The sequence below is a fragment of the Bos indicus genome, chromosome 18 (assembly GCF_029378745.1).
Source record: "Bos indicus isolate NIAB-ARS_2022 breed Sahiwal x Tharparkar chromosome 18, NIAB-ARS_B.indTharparkar_mat_pri_1.0, whole genome shotgun sequence".
In the NCBI taxonomy this organism is placed as follows: Eukaryota; Metazoa; Chordata; class Mammalia; order Artiodactyla; family Bovidae; genus Bos; species Bos indicus.
Window position 1 is genome coordinate 36417985 of NC_091777.1, and position 21896 is coordinate 36439880.

General features: G+C 50.0%; 1 protein-coding gene across 1 annotated transcript in view; it reads left to right on the forward strand.

Annotated features, from left to right (window-relative positions):
- The window catches only part of ZFP90 (ZFP90 zinc finger protein), a 97754-nt gene that overhangs the window by 46866 nt on the left and 28992 nt on the right, over window positions 1-21896 (forward strand). The gene's annotated exons all lie outside the window — the stretch shown is intronic.

Consider the following 21896-nt stretch of genomic DNA (forward strand, 5'->3'; position numbering starts at 1 on the left):
TTTCTGTCACTGCCCCTCACCTGGAAGGAAGCTCTATTGGGCAAGATCCCTTTATGATGAGCCCAGGCCAGCTCCTGGATTTGGGAGTGTGGCGCGCACACTTGGTAGGCATCTGTCAGCCACTGTGAGAGGTTTGGATGTTAGCATTCTAAGAATGTGGGGGATCCCCCAGAGGGTTTGAGGCAGGGCAGTGAAATGATAGATGTCTACTGTACCTGTTTAGGCAAAGACAGTGGCCTTTCTCCTGGATGGAGCTATGGAGGACAGGAGAGCTGGCCAGCTTGAAGGTGGAGCTGATAGAATTGCCACTGGTTTGCACGTGAGGGCAACAAAAGGAGGAGTCCAGTGTTTTGGGTGAGTAACTGGGTGAATGGAGGTGCCAGTCATTGAAAAGAAGAAGTCCAGAGTGGAGCAGGTTGAAGGGGCAGACATCAAGGGCTCAAGTCTTGATCCTGCAACATTTGAGATGCCTGTCAGGTACCTAGTGGAACTATCAGGAGACGGATATAAACGCAAGGCTTCCACCAGCTCATATGGTGCCTTTGTGTGGAGGAAGGAAGGCCGTCCTTTCCTTCAGGCAAAGGTGGCCTCCTGCCAGGGCACACGGCTGGGTGAGCAGAGCACAGCTGGACCTCAGCCCCATGGGTCCCCTTGGCTGCCCACCCACCCTTGTGCAGTAAACAGACTCCAGAGCTCTGTGCGGCAGCTCACATCCGGGGGCAGCTCACAGGCCTGGAGCTCAGGGGAGCATGTGGGGCTGTGGAGCTGATGGGATGCTTATTTGGATGCTGGTGGGAAAACAACTCCCCAGCCAACGTGGGGAAGAAGGACTGGGGTGTGCCTCTGTGGATGAGAGCCTTCCTCTCCAGGTCAGAGCTCTCCTCATCCTGCAGGTGAGGCCCCGCTGCTGCCCTGCCAGGCTGAGTAGCTGTGGGCCCCCCACTCCTGTCTTCTCTGGGCTCATCCTGGGGAATGCCACATGGGTCGGGGTGGGGAGGCCTCGTTCTCTGTCCTCTCACTTTCCATCCTTGTCACAGGGGCACTGACCTCTGTCACTGTGCTGATGTCCGTAGTGTCTCCCAAGGGGTCTATAAACAGGTTAAGCACCAAGCTGTGGGGAGGGACATTCAGAGTGCCCCTGTGCACCCAGCGGGGGAGGAACAAGCCACAGAGACCGTAATGGCAAGAGAAGCAAATAGCCAGGCATTTGGTAGAGGGGTGGTTGGCATCAGACTGCCTGGATTCCAATGCAGGGCCAGTTCTTACCAGCTGGGTGACCTCAGCAAGTCCATCACCAGCTTTGAGCCTCAGTTTACCCTGTAAAATGAGGATGGTAATAGTATCTGCCTCATAGGCTGTGGTGAGGAATGAATGAGTTCTTTCACATAAAGCACTTAGCACAGTACTACAAATTGTAAATACCCACTCCATCAATATTAGCTTACATGGTGTATTCTAGAAAAGCCCTTCCCAGGGGAATCCCAAGGCCCCCTACTAGTTGCTGACCTGACCTAAGCAGGGAGGTCAGGAAGTGGCAAGTGGACTTGCTGAGCTGGTAAAGCTGGGAGCTCCTTCCTGCCTCCCCAGATTACACACCTGAGGGCTAGCACCCCCAGAGCCCCCAGAGCTGGGTGGAGGTCAAGCTTGAGTCATAGCCGCTGAGCAGGGACTCTCCCCTTTGCAAACACTTCCAAGGAAGGTAGTTTTACAACTCCTCAGGACCCATGCAGAATTGTACAGCCCACATCTTCTGTATTTTCCTGCAGTTGCACATGAACCCTGAGAGGCCTAATCTTACACGTGAGTCCTTTTCTGTCTTCAGAGCAAAAGGAAAGTGAACTTGGCATAGGAATCTTTGTGAAGCCTCCCCCAGACCTTCTCTTCAGCCTCAGTGGGGACCTAAGACCCTATAACATCTGATCAGTGCCTTAGACTCTTCTTCTAGAAAAAAACAGTCTCCCAAATACATGTGCTCACAGGCCAAACTTTGCAAGTTTCCTCCTCCTTTAGGAAAGGTTCCTGATTTGACTTGGTGATTAGGCTGGTGGGCTCTGCAGTTGAATTTTCGGGGTTCCAAGGCTGCTGCTTTTATTTACTGACTATGAGACCTTTAACATGTCACATGCTATCTCTGAACCTTAGTTTTCTTATCTTTAAAATGGAAGCGGCATTATGGACATGGGGAGAGGGGAGGAGAGGGTGAGATGTATGGAAAGAGTAACATGGAAACTTACATTACCATATGTAAAATAGATAGCCAATGGGAATTTGCTGTATGGCTCAGAAAACTCAAACAGGGACTCTGTATCAACCTAGAGAGGTGGGATGGGGAGGGAGATAGGAGGGAGGTTCAAAAGGGAGGGCATATATGTAAACCTATGGCTGATTCATGTTGAGGTTTGACAGAAAACAACAAAATTCTGTAAAGCAATAAACCTTCAATTAAAAAATAATTTAATTAAAAAAAAGAAAAAATGGAAGTGGCAGTGGTGGTTCCTTCATAAGGTTTTGAGAGGGTTAAATATAGGGTGACTAACTTGTCCCATTTGGGACTTCTCGTTATTATTAACTGTTTATTTTTATCTATTTGTTTGACTGTGCCGGGTCCTAATTGCAGCACACAGGATCTTTGATCTTCATTGCAGCACGCAGGATTTTTAGTTGCAGCATGCAAACTCTTAGTTGTGGCATGTGGGATCTGGTTCCCTGACCAGAGATCTGACCCAGTCCTCCTGCATCATTGGAAGTGCAGTGTTAGCCACTGGACCACCAGGGAAGTTCCTGGGACTTTTCCATTTTTACACTGGAAGTCCCACTTTCAGGGGACTTCCAATAGTAGACAGTAGTGGACAAACCAGGACAGTTGGACACCCTAGAAAATGACATAATGCCCAGAAAGCAGTTATCCCAGTGCAGGCAGTTCACCCAAGTCCCCTCATTCTCAGCAGATACTGCTGGGCTTTTTCCTAATTAATCCATCCGATAGAAATGTTGCCCTGGGGATCAGGAGTCCAGGACTCAGTTCACCACTCTGTCCCCATCCTGCTTTAATGGGCTCCTGGGCAAACCTCCAGCCTCCCTGGGCCTCAGTTTGCTCACCCATCAAACAAGAGAGATGAACTAGAGAGTCACTGGGGATTCTTCCCACTAAAGCCTGTGAGATTTATTCAGGGATGCTCTCCCAGTGTCTGGTAAGGCAGCCTTGAACGTGGATGGCATAGGTATGCGCTTGCCTGATTGACATGTCAGTGAGAGGAGCCCACGTGTATTCTAGGAACACAGTCTGCCCAGGGAGAAGCCTGGATTGGAAATTTCCTTGGCACCTGTTCTCAGCCATGCCTCCTCCTTAGGGCTGAGAAAACGGGGAGAACACAGAGACCCTCTTCAGTCCTGAGAGTTAGGTAGCCCAGCATTTCAGACCCAGCATCTAGAACAGAACTTGAAACATGGACGGTGACCAACACACATTTATTTGCAAGGTGAATGGATACATTTGTCTGGTAAATGAACCAGAATAGCCAAGGAGGGGGAAGCAGTGCCCTCCGGGGGTGACCAACATGGACTCCCACTGAACACACCATGGATCCCAACCCCAAGAGTGCCCCTCTTAGGTGACCCAACTACTCCCAGACTCAGGGGATCTAGGGGGTCTCAGTGAAGGGGTAAATCCAGGAAAGAGCTGCCAGAGAGGTTACTAACAAACTCCCTGCTGCATCCCTTATGTTACATGCTGCCATGTGGCTCTTATTCATTTTATTCCTCTTTCTGTTTCTTGGAAAATGGGAGCTGGATTTGCAAGGCCGCAGGATCCCTTCTCATCACTGCCCCAGCACCTGACCTGGACTCTCTCCTGACCCCTGACATTGAACACACATCCACTCTGGAATTAGGCATAGAGATTAAGGCAGTTTTCAAAAATTTAGAGCAACAGATTATTTTCCTGAAGAAATAAATGTATTCCTTTTACTAAGAAGAGCTCTCAAGGAAGCTGAACATTATGTCCAAGGTACCAACTTCCTCATAAGGAAAGTTGGAGAGGCGCTCTGCCCTTCAAGCCTTAGCATCTAAGGTGAAAACATGCAGGTTTGGATTGATTTCTCACAAACCACGTGTTTATAAAAGGAAAATGTCCAGCACACCCAGCATCTATACAAGGGCACCTGGGGGCTCCTCCTGGCTGCAGAGAGACAGACCTCAGGTGACACAGAGGGTACCCTGAGGGGACCCCTCCCACCTCTGGTGATGGAGTGCCCCTGATTCTGTGCCAGCTTTGTTGTGGCCTGCATCCACCAGACTGTACACCCACAAGGCATAGGCTTGCTGTGTCTTGTCCACTTGCTCTGAGCTCTGCACTACCCGTATCTGGACTTGGGCTAAGTAGACGTTCCACAGATGCTTCCAGAATTTTATTGAATTGCCCCTGTAGCCTGGGTAGTGAAATATTTATATGCCAGGCACACACAGATCTGTTGGTAAAAGCTCTCCCTCCTCCTGGCCATCTCAGAAGCGAGGCCTGTGGAGAAGGGCATGTGTCACTCTGGGCCCTGGGCCCCCAGCCATCCGGCTCCATTGATCCCAGGGCTGACAGTCCGTCAACTCACCCAGAGCCCAGATCCAGCCACACCAAGCCAGCGGGGAGTTGGCTTCCCTGTTTCTTCCTCCCTTTGATCCCTTCCTCCCACTCATCCTGGTAGAGCACCTGGTTGGTCAGCCAGTGTTCCAGGCACCGGAGACACAAGAGAGGCAAGGACCCTACTTGGGAAATCTCATTACTGAGGTGCACAGAGAAGGAGGTTCACCTTTGCTTCTCAAAGAGATGAGTTATCCAGAGAAATGGACATTTGCCACTGTGGCCTCTGGCATCCATTCTCCCTTCCCTTGTTACCCTGTTCCACATTTTATTGGGATGCCCATCCTGCCCCCGGCAGCCTGTGGACTTCCCACCTGCCCCCAGCAGCATGGTGGGCCTTGATTGAGTGAAATGAGTCCGCACATCTGTCCACCTGGCCCCAGTGATTGGCTAAGGGGTGGACCTCAGACCCAAGCTGGGTCAACCAGACCAGGGGAATTTTTGAAGGGCCCCTGAGACATGTTATCTTAATCATCTGGAGAAAGATCTACTGACTCTTCTGAGTGGTCAGAGCACAGACATGGGGGCATGGGTTTGGACCAAATTTGTTCCATTTGTGGTTTTGAGTGTGGCCAGGCTGGGGATGAGGTCCAGAGGCAGGCAGGCCTGATAGGACCAGGGTGATGGAGACACTGCCCTGCTCAGCTGGAACATCAGCTACCTCTGGACTCTGAGGCTGCATGAACCACCCCACTCTGTTGTGTTAGTTTGGGCTGGGTTACCTGTCACCTCCAGCTGAGAGCATGCTAGCTGATCTCACTAAACCGGAAGTTCCAATGAGGTAGCAAGGTCAAAACTGGGGCTGCCTGGGTTCAGGATGTTGGTGACCCATTCAGGGACCCGTAGCCTTGCACCCCCAGCTCAGGAGAGGTGGGAAAGTGCCCTCAATCAGACAGAGGAACCAAGGGGCAGCAGGTCTGGTGAGGGGAGGGCTGGTACTGAGGTCCCTCACCTCCAGCCTGGCTGGGGCTCCCTCCCTTTAACTCTACCTGACTGGTAAATGCAGAGTGCAGTCCACTTAAAGAAATCAGAGCAGCTGCCACTTCAAAGCAGGAAAGATGTGTGTAGGTGGGTGGGGAGGAGGCGGGTAATTATGCAGGGAAAATAGTTTTTTTGATATTCTTCTGGAAATGTGCGTGGAGCAGAGAGAGCAGCAGGAGAGACGACAGGAAAGGGGAAATGTATTAATAGAGGCTGTGCACTGTGCCTCTCCAAAGGACCACGGAGTAGAGTGTGCTTATCCCTGCTTATCTGATCATACCATCCTTTTCCAGATGGCATCTGAGACTCCATGGATACTCCTGGTGTGGGACTTCATCCATGGGTTGACTAAAGGATTTCTTGGAAATGACTGAGTCCTCCTTTTGTGCATGTTTGTACAATGTAGTGACTTCCTCATGACCAGTGGGGCTGGGCGCCATTTGCTTTGTATGTTGGGACTTTTCTTGCTCTGACGAAGGAAAAGTGAAAGCTGCTCAGTCATGTCTAACTCTGCTACCCCATGGACTATACAGTCCATGGAATTCTCCAGGCCAGAATACTGGAGTGGGTAGCTGTTCCCTTCTCCAGGGGATCTTCCCAACCCAGGAAAAGGGATCTGAAACCTAGCAGGGAAGGGGGCCGCAGTGTGCCCGGGAGAGGGACCTGCACAAGCCATCTCCTTGCCCCTTTAGGGATCTGCCCACTGAGTCCACGTACCCAGAATGCCTCAGGTGGCAGAGGAATGCCCCTGAACTTTGAGAAGCAGCTCTGAGTCTGTGAATATTGGATACGGATAATTACCTAGCTGTGAGTAAGCTGAACGTTTCTTAGGGCTATTTTTACATAATTATAAATATTTGAGGATATTAAACTCCCAGGTTACGCAGTGAGGGTATTATCTGAACAGTGGTTGGCTGCAGAGCTGGAAACGCAAACATCTTTTCATTCTTCCCTCCTGGAGCACTTAGATTATTTAATGGGTTTCAAAAGGAAAAAAATAAAAATTCAGTTGAGGGAGGGGGGAAAAAAACAAAAACCTGGAAGCAAAGTCAGCTGCTTATATTTCTAAATAGCTCTAAATCAAAAAAGAAAGAGGACTGTGACCACTTCACTTAATTGCGGTGGGTTTGTGATGCACTTTCTCTATGGGTTAGAAAAGCAATTACCATCAAACAACCTACTTGTGCCTCCATTGTGAGAAAATGTTCCCTCTAATGGGGCCAGCACACCAAGCCCGGGGCCCTTTAAAGCACTAAAGGCTTCCGGGAGCTTTCTCACGTGTGCAGCTCCTGGGTGTGTGCTGAGAGCCCAAGGCTCCCTCCTTCCAAAGGACCCCGTCGTGGTGCTGGGGGTTCTTGACAGGAGAGAGGTCCTGCAAAGAAGCAGCAGCAGTGAAGGGAGGTCGGGGCACGGGCGAGGGCTCTGCTGTCGTGGCCTCTATCTGGAGGCCCTGGGGTGCTTTGAGGCCTGCCCAGTCTCCCCCCGCCCCACCCCCATCCAGTGAAGTCTCGTATCTTCTCACCTGCTCCCCTCTGCTGTCCTCCCACCACAGGCACCATCCCCATAGAAACATGCTCGCCTCTCTGTCCATCTCCTACTTTGTTAATGCACTCCCTCCCACCACAGTTTCCCCACAGCCCCTGGGGGTTGTTGCTCATTCTCCAGCACCCCCTCCCCAAATACCCCTGAAGACCATGGCTCTTGGGCCCTTAAACAAAGCCCCCAACCTACCTCTGAGGCTCTTTCATGCTGTCCCCCGACTTTCCAGTCCTTGCTCTGGGCCCTGACTCACCCTTTCCCACTTCAAAGACCTGTCTTCACCCTGGGTAACTTTTATGAGATGTGAACGCCCCATCCCACCATCCTGGTCACAAGCTTCCTTGATGCCCCTCCGCTTGCTGCAACCTCAGGCTGCCGTGTCCAGACTGGACCCCGGACGGTCTTGGCCACACCCCGCACCCTGTGTCTCTCTCAGGAGGTCTCTGGTCAGCAGCCCTGAGGATTTTGTGTCCCCTCGTTTCCAGCTGGGACCCTGTGTCCATCCCACTACCTCCCTCTAGGGCCCCTGAAGCCCATCATCTGCCTCCCTGGCTCCAGGTACTGCCGTCTAAGACCCCTGCTTGGGCAAGGAGCCGCTGCCTGGTGACCCTACTAGCCAGGCTGGCAGGAACCCCACTCCAGTTCCCTCCCACTACCCCCACCCCACCCCACCCCTGCTTCTGTCCCTAGTTTCTCCCATCACAGTGAGACGCGCATGAAGACATGTTAATGTACAAATTCTCTTGAGTAAAATAACCAGGGCTGCCTTTTGCTTGAGTTGTGGGAAACCTGCAGGGTCATCCTCCGAGACCCTCCGGCATTCCTGCTTGCTTCTGCGGGGTGTAGTGCGGGTGGTGGGGGGTGATATCATCCAAAGTGGGGGCCGATCTGGGAGGCTGTGCTCCCCAGATGATGAGTCCAGCCATCCACGCTGGACCCCTCTCCAGCTCCCTGTCCTTGGGTCGGGGAGTGGGAAGAGGGTGGAGACGAGGAGGACGAACCCACAGGTCTTAGCTCCATCTGGAGTTCTGTGCCCCAGTGCCAGTGGGACCCGGGCGCCCTCTGGAGGCGGTGCGAGCCCTGAATGTGCAGCACACACCCAGGAGGGCACTGGCTTAAAGAGCCTGCCCGTCAATTAGAAAAAGTACCCCCATAAATATGGTCAAAGGACAGGATCAGAGACATTTGAAATGAAACACAAATGTCCAATAAAACATTAAGGTGATGTTTACATACCAGGATCTGTTGCAAGCCCTTATATGCATCAACTCCTTTAAATCTCAAAAGCGTTACTAGGGAGTACTCCCATCCCACAAATGAGTAAACTGAAGCACAGGAGGCTAAGTGACTTGCTCAAGCTTATAAAGTAAGTGGCAGGGCCAGTATCTAACCATGCAGCCTGGCACCAGAGTCCAGGACATTTCTCACGGCACCAGACTGTTTCTCAGCATATGAGAAACATAAACTCTGGGTAAAAAAGTGAAGTGTAAATTAAAACTATTTGGTAAATTAATTTATTCTACAAGTATTTATTGGATGCCTATTGTGAGCCAGGCCCTATTTCAGATGCAGGGGAATAGATGCCAAAACATACAAAACTTTAAGCTTATACTCCAGTGCAAGGAAACAGACAGTGAACATGAAATCGTATTCTATGGCACGTGGGGTAGGGCATGGGGGAAATAGCAGGGTAGGGAGGAGGGGGCCTGTTTAAATCAGGCGTCAACTGAACCTCTTTGAGAAGGTGACACTTGAGGTGAGACCTAAAGAAAGGGAAGGAGGGAGCCTGGTGGATGTCAGTGGGAGGAGCGTTGGTCAAGTCCCTGAGGTCAGTGCTGGAGGCGCTGTCTGTGTGGACAGGAGGTGGTGGGCTCCTGTCCCGCCTCCCCGGTCCATCACCAGTGCCCAGGCCGTGGGAGGTGTTCAGGGAGGATTGCCTGCTAACCATTTAGTGAGGAAAATGCCCTGGCATTTGCTCACTTCTCTGCAACCAGTGCCATGTGACAGCTGACCCCATGTGTCTCAGCAGAGAAAGGCGTGATGTGGGGAAGTAGAAGCGAAGCCCCCACGAATATTTGGGTGGAGATAACCAACCCAGATTCTGCCCTTCTCAGCTGGGATGGCAGCAAAAGTCAACCCTATGAAATGCGATGAGAGAGGTTTGATGACCATGGGACCATCCAACCCAAACCCCAGACTCCAAGGGAGTGGCCTGCGTAGGGAGCACCTCTCGATGGGCCCTGCGGGGTCGTGGGTGCCCGGGCCTCCGTGGTCTCTCTGCCTCTCCAGATCTAGGTGGCACCTGGGATTCACAAGCGAACTTCCCTTCAGTGAGGTCCCTGACTGTGGCCCTGGAGTAGAAGGGCCAGGACATGACTGTTGTCTGCATGGCCTACTTTCCTCCAGAGACAGAAGCCCAGAAGAGGGTTAGGGGTGGCCCTGGAGGAGGCGAACCCAGTTCTTGCCCAGTGCCTGCCACTGTCCTTCTTGCTGCGGCCGAAAGGCCGTTCCTTTCCCCGCTGGTTTCGCCTCATCACATCCCTTTGAGATTAGATGACTCACTCTCTATAAATTGCCTGTGTTTCATATGGTGAACTGCCCTGTTGTTCAGTGCTGAAAACTTCTGTTGATTCTTGTGTTCCCTTGGGCTCTTTAGAGTCCTGCTTAGGCCACCTTACCAAGGGGTTTTCAAGACGAGCACAAACTGGGCCAGAGCCCGGAACAGAGGGCAGCCAGGGGGAAGGGCTGCTCTGGGGGCCAGTAGGCTTCTCCTTGTCTCTCTCAGTCTCTGAGCCTGCTTTGCTGTCTTCTCTCTCCTGACCAGCAGATCCTTGGTTTCTCCTTCACTCTGAGTTTCCTTTCCCGTCTCCTAGCTTCCGTTTCCGGATAGTGCCTGCTTTCTCATATCTGAACATACTGCCGACCCCAATTCCTGACCTCTCCCTTTCCTCCTCTCCGTGTCTGCACCAGCTGCTCACCACCTCAGGGCTGGACTTCTGCCGTCATGTTCCCAAGCTTGCTCACCTGCTGTTTGCCACAGCGTGCTGTGTGTCTCTGGATGGGTTGTTTTGGGTCACAGTCCTCTCCTGGTCCAGTCAGCGGGGCCAAGAAGGGAGGACATGAACGGACCAGCACAAGGCTGTCTCTCCTGCCAGGCCTTGGGTGCTCTTTAGAGTCCTGCGGCAGGCACCACTAAAGACTGTCTGCTAGCGTCCCAGATGCATTCACTGTTTTAATCTGTTTACTAATGCTTGAGTTTCATTTGTTGACCTTTGTTATTATTGCCTAGATGTCTCTTAAGGATCCTTAAAAATTCCTCAGCCACCCAGCCTTGGTTCGCTGTGGAGGCTCCTAACCAGATGCCTGGCAGAGGGAGGGTCGTTCATAGTAAAACAAACAGTAAGTCATTTCCTCCTCCCTCTTTAGTCTCACCTTTCATCAAAGAAGGGAGGAGGAACCATATTTAATAAACATCCATTACATTAGATCAACGGTCTCCAAACATTGCAATTCTTCCAGAAACGGTATCTCTCTTGCCCTCACAGAAGAGCATGTGGTCAAGAGGAAATTGAATAAAGTCCTTTAATCAGCCGCAGTAGTATTTGAATCATTTAATTTAGGATCTGACAACCACACATTATTTTTTAGGCCAATTTTAGCCAACCAGGAGAGCTGGCCCAGTCTGACCCATGCTTCATAAATCACCTGCTTGCATAATTGCAGAAAGTTTGGGGAAGAGATTTTTCTGGAGGTTTTCAAACATAATCAAAAACAATCTCCCAGGCTGTATGCCTAGCAGGAGTCCTTGGCTGTGCTCCCTTTGCATGGCCCTGTAGCTATAGAGCGAGCCCTTGGGCTGGAGGGAGCCAGAGACACAAGGCAGGGAGCTGTCACCCCCGCAGCCTGTGCTTTTTGTTCCTGGCTACAGGTTCGCATGGCCAGGAAAACAAGTCAAATCAAATCAGATGCCAGACACACGCTGCTTACTGCAGCTCACCCTCTACTGCCTCAGACTCTTCAACACCTGCTGAAACCCCCTCACCAGAAAAAATGAAAGAGGAGCTTCTGATTGAAAATAGCACCTGCCAAATACCCCCAGTGTGGCCTCTACCACAGTCACATTAAATCGCTTGTGAAGTCCGGAAAGAGTGAAATGCAAGACACCGCCCTCCACCTGCCCCTTCAGCACCTGCCCCTTCACCACCCCCCCCCCCCGCCCCCGCACCCTCCCCCACACCCTCCGCCCCTGCTCAGAACCAGTCTGATGTCAGCTGCGTCTGAGCCTCTGGCAGACATCCCCTTTGACCTACCAGGCAGGTGAGATTGGGCTGAGAAAAACCCATGGGACTTCATTCTGTCCCTCCTGCAAGCTGCAGCCATATGCTGGACAAAGGGCTAGGTGTTAGACCAGTCTTCCCATTTTTCTCCATCTAGTCCAAGGAAACAAAGTAGCAGAAAAGAGGCTAGGGGACCAAGGCAGGGCTAGTGGCCTTCTTGGGACCACATAGCATTCTTAGAGACACAGTGCTGATGAGTAAGTGGCATCAAGAAAGGAGGAATCTGGTGTGGGTCAGTGCAGGTAGGGAATTGTAAGTTTTTTGTGAAAGCCAGTTTTTTAGTTTCTTAGTTGGGGGTTTATTGATGTGAGAATAGAACCATCAATAGCCAAAGTTACAAGGGGAAGTGTCTCTGCAGGGATCCAGGGAGATCCTGGGCTGGAACCAAATGCGGGAGCCCTCCAGGCCTCCCAGGAACTTTCAGTCACAGGCAGCATCTCCCGGTGTGGACCTGGGGCTGCTCACCCATCTCCTAGCTCTGGGTCCTACTCCCCCTAAAACCTGAACTCACACAAGCGTGACTCTGGGCTCACTAATTCTAGCCATCCCATTTGATCCGGTAATGTGAGAGCGGCTATCAACTAAGACCTCCTTCTGGCTCCTTTGTGGGGTGGTCTCCAGGGGACAGAGTGGTTCATGCACTCTTGTGAAAGTCCTGAGCAGCCAGGGCCACTGTCCTATAGGTGTTTGTCAGGAAGCCCCACCCAGAACATCCTCAGAGGGCATCTCAACAACAGCTGTGCATACTTAAGATGGAAGTCGGGGTGGGGGGGGGGGTGGGGGGACGGGGAGGGACTTCCCTGGTGCTCCAGTGGCTAAGAATCTGCCTGGCAATGCAGGGGATGAGGGTTTGATCCTTGGTCAGGAAACTAAGATCCCACATGCCTCGAGGCAACTAAGCCCACATGTCACAATGAAGTTCCCGTGTGCCACAATTAAGACCCGACCCAGCTAAATAAATATGTATGTGCATATATATATGTCTAATGAGGGTGGGGATGGAGCTTGGGGGAGGGCTGCCCCTCATCCCCTGTCGCACCACCATTGCCTGCACCCTCACCCCAATACAGGCCTGGCTTTTCCGATTAGACTTTGCCTCTGCCACTCACTGCTGTGTACCCTTTAGCCCCGTTCTGAATTTCTGACCCTCAAAAACAGAACAGGGCTAACATGAGCCCTTCCCTTCCAGGGTTGTTGTGAAAATTGAAATAAGAGTTCTAGGGCATAAACTATTTCAGATATAATAAAGATAATAGATGTTTTTAACCTCAGGGCAACCGGAGACCATAGAAAATATAGATGAGTAAAGACTGGAAATACGACCTTGTTCTAGAAAGATGAAGATGTTTTGAATTGACACAAGAATGACGTACATTTCATTAAGGAAAAAGAGTAATTTATGTGTAGCCCTACAGACATGACTCATAAAACAGAACTAACTATAAACAATTTATCTTTGTCTCCCTTTGTCCTTTAAACGTACTTATGAAGCTACCTTTTCCCCAGCCCCTGGGTGAAATCTAAGCTAAATCGCCTTCTGACCCTTTCTTCACCCCTCGGCTGATGTCTTTTTGTTCCTCCCGGAGGCTTTCTGATCAGGCCGTGAGACAGCCCCGTGCTGGCTCTCTCCTGTCAGTGCCACCTCTCATCCTCTGCAAATGTTCGTTCATCCTCTGCCCTCCTGATCTCTGGGCGGGCAGGCAGATCCCGACATGACTACTCTCCTAGCTGCACTGCGAAGCCATCTGGCCAGCCTGTCTCCTTCCATCAGGATTTTTCTGGCATGAGTCACCCCAGTTCACTGTGTCCCTGAGGCTCCAAAGGACATGTCTTGAGCTTTCTGCAGTGGTCTCCCAGAAGCCCCTTTCCCCAAGCTTGAGGTGGGGAGCGAGCATCCTTCAGTATCCCCCTGGGAAGAGGAGATTCATGGCCCCAGCTCTCCAGATGTGCCCACAGCAACCAGCACACTGCAAATGCCCAGGAAATGGCAGCCATCCTGGGCTCCTGGTCCTGCCCCCCACCAGGGCCCAGGCAGGGGCTCTGTGGCCATTGGGCCTTGACCACCCCTGTCCTGAGCAATTCTAAGCCCTCAGTCCCAAGGGCAACCCCAGCTCCCTAAGTGACAGCTACTGAGAAGGGAAATTGGAATTCCACTTCAAGCCAAAGTGGCCTTCCTGATCTTTGCCAACTGTCTCCAGGGAAAAGAATACTCCCCACCCTTACGTGATGCGGGTAGGTGGGCAGGTAAGAAGAAAGGTGTCCAGCAGCCACAAAACCATGGTGGATATGGCCGAGTCCCAAGCAGGCACCAAACACCCCCACACTGGCTGCCTTGTTGGGTACCTTGTACCATTAAAGATTTTCTCAGGAAACCCAATGAGAGAACAGTTGTGAGGCCCCTTGCTCAGGGTGACCAAAGGGGTTTTAGAAGATGTCAAGCTTAGAGGCAGAATGAAAACCAGACCCCAGGAAACAGAAGAGGAGAAAGGTGGGGTGAGGAAGGCAATAGCTATGGGAGGGAGAGGGGACTGAAGTCAGAGTTGCCTTGGGGACAAACTGAAGGTCTGAGGGTCAGCCTAGAAGCCCTGGGGCAGGGATCTGGGTCCTGTTTTCAGAGTGGCCCCAGAGGAGACAGATGGTCTGGAAGGCAGTGCCCTAAGAATGTCCCCACCAGCAAGCCTATCTCAGATGATTAAATGGCAGCAGATAAATTTAACTAAATGTGAGTAATGGGAACACAAAGGGGAAGTGAAGAGAAATAGAATATTTTAGCAACATAAGGAAATGAGAAGAAAATGACTTTGCAATGAAATGTCAAACTTCTGTGCCTGGAAGAGATGTAATATGGTCACTGCAGGCTCAGGGGAGCGGGGGAGTCTGTGGTTATTTCAAGCAAATTTTAATTCACTTCAGTTTAATAACATATGGCACATTCTTTGGGGACAGTGTCAGGAGACAGAACTGGGAGTCAGAGGGTTCCAGCTCTGGTAACTGGGGTGTTTCTTGTGGTTTTACAAGCAGATGCTATACCTAAATTCATTCAGCCAGCCATCCATTCATACAGGGAATAATCTTAAAAGCTGAGGTTTAGGAAAACAAAAGACATAATCCTGCCTGCCCCTGCCCCCAAGAGATCCTGGTCAGCTGGGGAGAGACAGACAGGTGAAGTTACAATGTAGGGACCCATTCTGGACCTAACGCTTGGTACTCAACAGCAGTTTGTAGAATGGATGTATGATTGAAAGATTGGTTTTGAAAAGGCACCAAAAAGGAATATCAAGGTGGGTCTTGAGCGATGGGTTCCCCAGCGAGGCATGTAAGTCAAGGGCAGTCCAGGTAGAAGGGATTGCATGTGACAAGGCAGAATGGACCACAGGTAGCAAAGGGATGCTGGTTATAATCCTGGGACTGGGGGAGACTGCCCAGGGAGAGAGAGCAGGGTGAGAACAGGAAAAGGACAAGTACAGGATCCATGGACCCTGATGAGGAACAGCATCCTCAGGAAGGCAGACTCCAAAGACCTCCCAGTCCCTTCACATCTCTACTCTAGCCCATGTGCCTGTTCATCCTTGGAGCTTCAACTCAGACATCGCATCCACCAAGAAGCTTTTCTTTCTGGTTCAGGCTGGGGAAAGTCCCCCTTCCCTACGCCTGCTCCCAGTGTACCCTGCACCACCAACCTTGTCACTGCCCATCCCCAGTCACATTTTTTTTAAATTCATGCATGTACTTTTAAAGAAGTATTTATTTATTTGGCTGCTCTGGGTCTTAGTTGCAGCATGTGGGATCTTTAGCTGTGGGATGCCAACTCTTAGTTGCAGCATGTGATATGAACCCCGGCCCCCTGCCTTGGGAGCTCAGAGTCTTAGCCACTGGACCACCAGGGAAATCCGCCTCTGGTCCCCGACCACCACCAAGTCCCATACTGAAGTTTGTCTGAAGCCTTGTCTATTTCCCAACTGAGGCTGCCATACCCAGCTCTGGTAATGCCCACACCACACTGATCCCTTCCTGGATCCTGGCCAGGCTCTTGTGTCTATGGGACCCCATCCTAAGGATGGACAAAGTCCATCTGGAAAAGTGGCTCCAGAAGCTGAAGTTCCAATTAAGGGTTGTTGGGGTGAGAGGTGGGGTCTTGCTGAAGGAAGAGTGTTTTATTTCACATCATATTGGACTTTGCACTTTCTAGGGGAATTCTGGAAGTGCCCTGGGTAAGAGCCCTTAAGACCCCAGGACTCTGGCTGGAAGGGGTGAGTGGTTAGGACTATTGGGCATGGGCAACAAAGTCAGAGAAACATGGCTCCAGGGGAGAGAAGCTGGAATGGTTGAACTGGTGGGACAGGTACCGGGCCCACTGAAGCCAAGGCTCAGAACGGCCTAGCAGAGCAGGGCCTGTAGGAGGGCCTCCTCCCTGGACAGCCGCCCGCGGAACAGGCCGCCCAAGGGAAAAATGACAGAGCTGTAGGTATCCTGGATGTCCACTAGAGGGAAACAGAGGATAAGCCAGCAGGTGGGTTGCTGTGGTAACCGCAGAGCCCACTGCTGCCTTATCCCTACTCTGGCAGGGAGCTGCAGAGAACGCCCAAGCTCCCGCATCTGTGGCCATCAGCTCCAGGCAAAGGCAGGGACGAAGGACTCAGGTGACTTTCACTTTCCTGTTTTCTCACCTCCACTCAGGGCATTATTTTCCTGGTTGAGCCAGGCATAGCAGTTGTGGAAGAAATATAAAATAGGGTTTTGGATCAGCCAAACTAGAGCCTTCCTTTTAAAGATGAAATAGAAACCCAGAGAGGGAAAGACACGTACAGGAGACCACACAACAGCAGTCCTGTAAATGGAGCTGAAGAGAAAGACCAATATGCCAATGTGTCATTTTTTATTATCCATTTTTTAGTTTAGAAGGTTTTAAACCCCACGTTTAAATACACTTGTGTGTATGCATATATATGACACTACAATGTAACTGAAGAATCTCCTTTAGCTGATCACATGCATCTTTTCCTTCCTATACCATTTTCTTCCTCTCCAGTTAGTGTCTTTCCTTGTCTGGGCTTCTGTTGCTTTTATAAAATGAAGAAGCTGGCCTGGCTGATCTCAAAATCCATCGCCCTCTATGATTAAGCAAAGCCTTCATTTCATCGACTCAGCCCAGTTAACTGGGTACAAGGCTAGTGAGTGGCTTTAATCTGTTTTGCATATTTCAAGTTCAGAGGTGGTTCCTGTAATGTAGTATCTAGGACTCTAGTGGCAAGAGATGAAGAAGTCATTTTAAACTGGCATAGAACAGAGGAAATTATTGGTGCATGTGATCGAACTATGGACCAGCTGGGCAACAGCTGCACACACAAATCCAGCTAGTGCAGGACTCATTCAGACAATCTTTCGCTCCTATGTTCTCTCTCTCATCCCCCTTTCCCATTCCCTTCTCCCACCCCCCATCAGCCATCTCTTCATAGAGGAGGGAGAAGAAATTCCTTCAAGAAAGGGGGGTGCTATTGAGACAGAAGGGAAGGGATGTTGAGCAGAAGGGGAAAAAAGATGTCCATTACAACATATTAAATGGGTTAACCTAGTAATGAATGAAAACTTAGCCCCTGAATCTACTGGCAATAAGAAAAAAATTCGGTGGTACAGTTTAAGGTGTGGTGGCCTGCATGCACAGTTACCATCAGGTGAGTCTCAGTGCCAGCCAGACTCTGGTCTGATGACTAGTGGGTGGTGATCCACAGAGGGGCATGAGAGCTCTGGGGGGAAACTGTGCTGAGCCTATAGGGTCAGAGGCAGGCAGAAGACCCCATTAGAGGGCCCTCGGAACAGGATCACTAGGGATTCAACTGTAACGTGGGAGAGTATATGCACAGGGTTTCCTGGTGGCTCAGACAGTAAAGAATCTGCCTGCAATGCGGGAGACCCAGGTTTGATCCCTGGGTTGGGAAGATCCCCTGGAGAAGAGAATAGCTACCCACAACAGTATTCTTGCCTGGAGAATTCCATGGACAGAGGAGCCTGGTGGACTACAGTTCATGGGGTTGCAAAGAGTCAGACATGACTGAGCAACTAACATTTCACTTTTCAAGAGCATGCCTGAGATAGGATGAATCCTGGATCTGACACTTGGTAGCTAAATGACCTTGACACGTCTCTTAAATTCTCTGAACCTGTAAAATTGGGATGAGAATATCCATTTCATAGGTTGTTAAATTCAGTTGCTGTACTGAATGTGAGGCACCTAAAGCCAGGCAGAAACTTCCAATAACTGTGTTATTGGCTATGCGGATTATCTTTACAGCAGTAGATGCACAGTGGCAGGCAGGTGGCCCTCGAGCCCCACGCTCCGCTGAAGGATGCTCTGGAAGCCACAAACTGACTGAAGCAGGTGCTTGGTCTTATCTGCAGTAGAGGACTGGGGTGCTGAGACTCGCTTCCCCGAATCTGACTCAAAGCTCAGCCAAAGATCTTGCAGTGGATGGCTGAAGATACACAGCCCCCATGCAGGGCCCCCGTCTGGTCTTTCTGGCTCAAATGTGCATATGGAAGATAGGAGACCTGAGTTCCCTGGTATTCCAGGAATTGCTGGTTTTCTGATTTAACAGGGTTGGTTTGGGCCAGCTACTTTTGCCAGGACCCGTATCCTCTCACGAATTTTCGTGGAAACTGGAGAGTGGGACATTTTAATGAATGTTTTAAAATGACTGGAACTTGAATATGCTTGTGTTATAGAGGAGGCCCCAGCCAAAAACCTAGACCCTTAGCAGACCTAGTGAAGAGTTAACGGTCAAATCTATGTGGGCAGTAAAAGAGCAGGTGACGTAGAAAGCACATTACCTCTGCCCTGGCTGAGACAGAGTCCCGCTGAATCTAGCATCTTCTGCTCCACCAGGTTTCAGGGTGTGAAGAGGCTTTGGGGTACCACTAGCATGCTTAGACCCCTGCCCCCCGATCTCCCTAGCCCAATCCCTAGCAGGGAACCTGGACTGGACCTGCAGGAAAGTTGTTTCAGCAGGAGAACTGCAAGTCTGCAGCAGATGCTGAGGTAGTTGTCATGGAGACAGGAGGATGCAGAGAAGAAAATGACTCTTGATTGGCTGGGAGGCTTGTAACTGCAAGCTGGCATGATGGTCTACCCGCAGGTATGAACCTGTTCGAGGAAACTGGCCACTCAGATGTCTATGCTTTGTTGCCAGTCTATAACTGTCCCCTGACCTCCAGCAGCAGAGCCGAATGGGATATGGCCTCACTTTCCCTGCGAGGTGCCCCTACCCTCCTGTCCAGAGTGCAGACATCCAGCAGAAGGAAGGGGACCGTGCCTGGGACCCAGGGGCCACTGTCTAGAGCTACTCAAGGCTGCTCTTGAGTATTGCAGACCATCCCCCCATTCTTCAGTGGATTTGGCTTCCTCCCCAGGGCCCAGAGCCCTGTGAGATATCCGGAGCAGCAGTCAGCTGACAGGCACCAGTTACCACCCAGACCTTGGGTGAACTGGTTTGGGAGAACGGTTAGGGGTACCTCGGTTTGGGGTGGGATTTCAGAACATGAGGAGGAATCAGAGATTCCTCCCGGGTGTGTGCGTCTGTCTGTGAATCTGTCTACGCAGAAATCCAAGCCAGCCACCAGAGCGATGTGAATCAAGGGGCTTTGCCCTCCAAAATCTCCAGTTGGTCCCTTCTCAGGTTTTACAAATAATCCTTGAAATGGACATTTGAAGACTTTTAAATCTTAGGTTAAAAAATGAATAAACATCTTTGCACCATTTTGCTATCCTACAGCCATTGAGCGCCGAAGGCTAAGCACACCCAGCTCCAGCCCAGCTCAAGTCTCCCTCCTGCCTCTCAGAGATCCCTTCTGATCCCTAGAGCTTGTGATGAGTGACATCTCATTCTTTCAAAGATCACCTGTCTTTTCTCTCACTACTTTTAAGATCTTTGGGGTTTTTTTGGTTTCACTAAGATGTGTCTCAGTGTAAGTGTCTTTTTATTTATCTGGCTCGGGACATTGGTATTCCAGAATCTGTAAGTTTGTAGCTTTCATCAGTTCTGAAAATTCTCAGCCTTTATCTTTTCAAATATTACTCATACGCATTATTTTCTTCTTTTATTCTTTTGGAACCCAGTTAAATACAATATGCATTCTCAGTCACTTGTCATGTCCAACTCTTTGTCTGCCTTTGGACTGTAGCCTCCCAGGCTACTCTCTCCATGGGATTCTCCAAGGCAAAAATACTGGAGTGGATTGCCATGCCCTCCTCCAGGGAATCTTCCTGACTCAGAGATCGAACCTGGTTCTCCTGCATTGTTGGCAGATTCTTTACTGCTGAGCCACTGGTGAAACTCAGATCAGATATATTATAGCTCTCTGCTTTTTTCATCTTTTCCTTCTCTTTGTCCTTTTGTGAATAATTTCCTGAGGTCTAGATTCTGCTCACTGGTTTTCTCTCCAGCTATGCCTAATCTGCTGTTAACTCTGTGTGTGAAGTTTTAAATGTAACCTACATGAAAGTGAAGTGAAAGTCACTCAGTCGAGTCCGACTCTTTGCGACCCCATGGACTATACAGTCCATGGAATTCTCCAGGCCAGAATACTGGAGTGGGTAGCCTTTCCCTTCTCCAGGGGATAGAACCCAGGTCTCTTGCATTGCAGGCAGATTCTTTACCAGCTGAGCCACAAGGGAAGCCCAAGAATATTGGAGTGGGTAGCCTTTCCCTTCTCCAGAGGATCTTTTCGACCCAGGAATCGAACCGGGGTCTCCTGCATTGCAGACTTTTTACCAATTGAGCTATCAGGGAAGCCCGTAACCTACTATAGTTTTTCATTTATAAGAATTCTACTTGGATCTTATTCAGTTCTGTTTTATAAGATTATAAAAATCTTGATCTCTACTCACACACTCAACCCATACTTGAATTTATTAAAATAATTTTTGAAACATATTAGACATATTATTGTTAATTCTGTTTGAAAACTCCCTCTATTTGACATTGTTATAAATCTGACTATACAGTTTTTTCCTACTGTCTGTCATTCTTTGTTCCTTGTTTCCTATATGTGTTTTGTGATTCAAGACTGTGAGCTTCTATTTCTTGGGAACGTAGTTTCCTCCAGGCAGGATTTGTGCTTACTTCTGTCAGATGCTCCATTAACCTGGGACCAACAGAAACTAAGTTTTTAGCTTGCGAGGGTTTTTTTTGGCTGTGATTGGTCTTCGTTGCTGCACACGGGCTTTCTCTAGTCAGGGCAAGGAGAGGCTACCCTTTGTTGCAGAGCTCGGGCTTCTCATTGCATTGGCTTCTCTTGTTGCAGAGCACAGGCTCTAGGCTCCTAGGCTTCAGTAGTTGTGGCTCACGGGCTATGGCGCACAGGCTTAGTCGCTCTGTCGCATGTCAGAGATCTTCCCAGACCAGGGATCGAACCTGTGTCCCCTACATTGGCAGGCAGATTCTTAACCACCTACACCACCAGAGAAGCCCCTAGCTTGCAGTTTTTTAGACCACCCAGGGACTGTGAATTCAGGTTGCAAATCCACATAGGGACCCTCTTGTTACAAATTCTCAGGGGAGATATTTTCCACCTCTTCCATTCATTGCCAAGATTTGAAACAGGCAATTTACCTTTAGTCTCCACCAGGAGGGTGTTCACCTTTGGGGTCCCAGTTTGAATTGGGGTGTGTGTGTGTGTCTTCTGTTAGATCCCCATCCTTGGATGGGGTTTGAGTTTCATCACCTGGCCTCAGTGCTTACAGGACCATGAAACAAAGTTCAGGTCTGCCTCATTTGGCAAATGACTTCCAGGTGAAAACTAGTTTTCCGTGGTCTGTCTACTACTCTGAGTTAGTTTTGCTTCATTTTGGCTCTGTGTGTTCCTTACCCATTTTGTAATTCCCCAGTGCCTTTTAAAAGATTTTTAAAATATTTCATTAATTAAATGGATGTGTGTTTGTGAGTTCTTTAGAGGAAACCCGCTAATACTAGACTTGCGAGCTCTGACTCTGCTTCGGCCTCTTCTAACTCCTCAGCTTCTTCTCATAATCAATTAATTCCAAAGCCTCTTAACTGTTGTGAGCTGCACCCATGACCCATCGCCCCCGGGGAATGAAGTCCAGTCATTTTCCACTGCATCCACTTACTACACAAATAATGAAAATTCAGCCTGCTCTCCTTACACTCCATCATCCTGTTCTATAATTCCCCTTTCTCTTTCTTTGGGGAGGCCTTGGGGTAGTTTATAAACCCTCCCCTTCTGGGGGGCTCTCAGGGTTTTCTTTCTCACATTCTTCTGGCTGAGGGTGTAGAACCTCAGATTCCCCACTAGGTGGAAGGCTTGCTCTTCTGAAGAATTCTTCCTTTAATCTCCTCACGTGGGTGTGTGCTCAATCTCATAAATCACGTCTCTTTGCAACTCCATGGACTGTATGT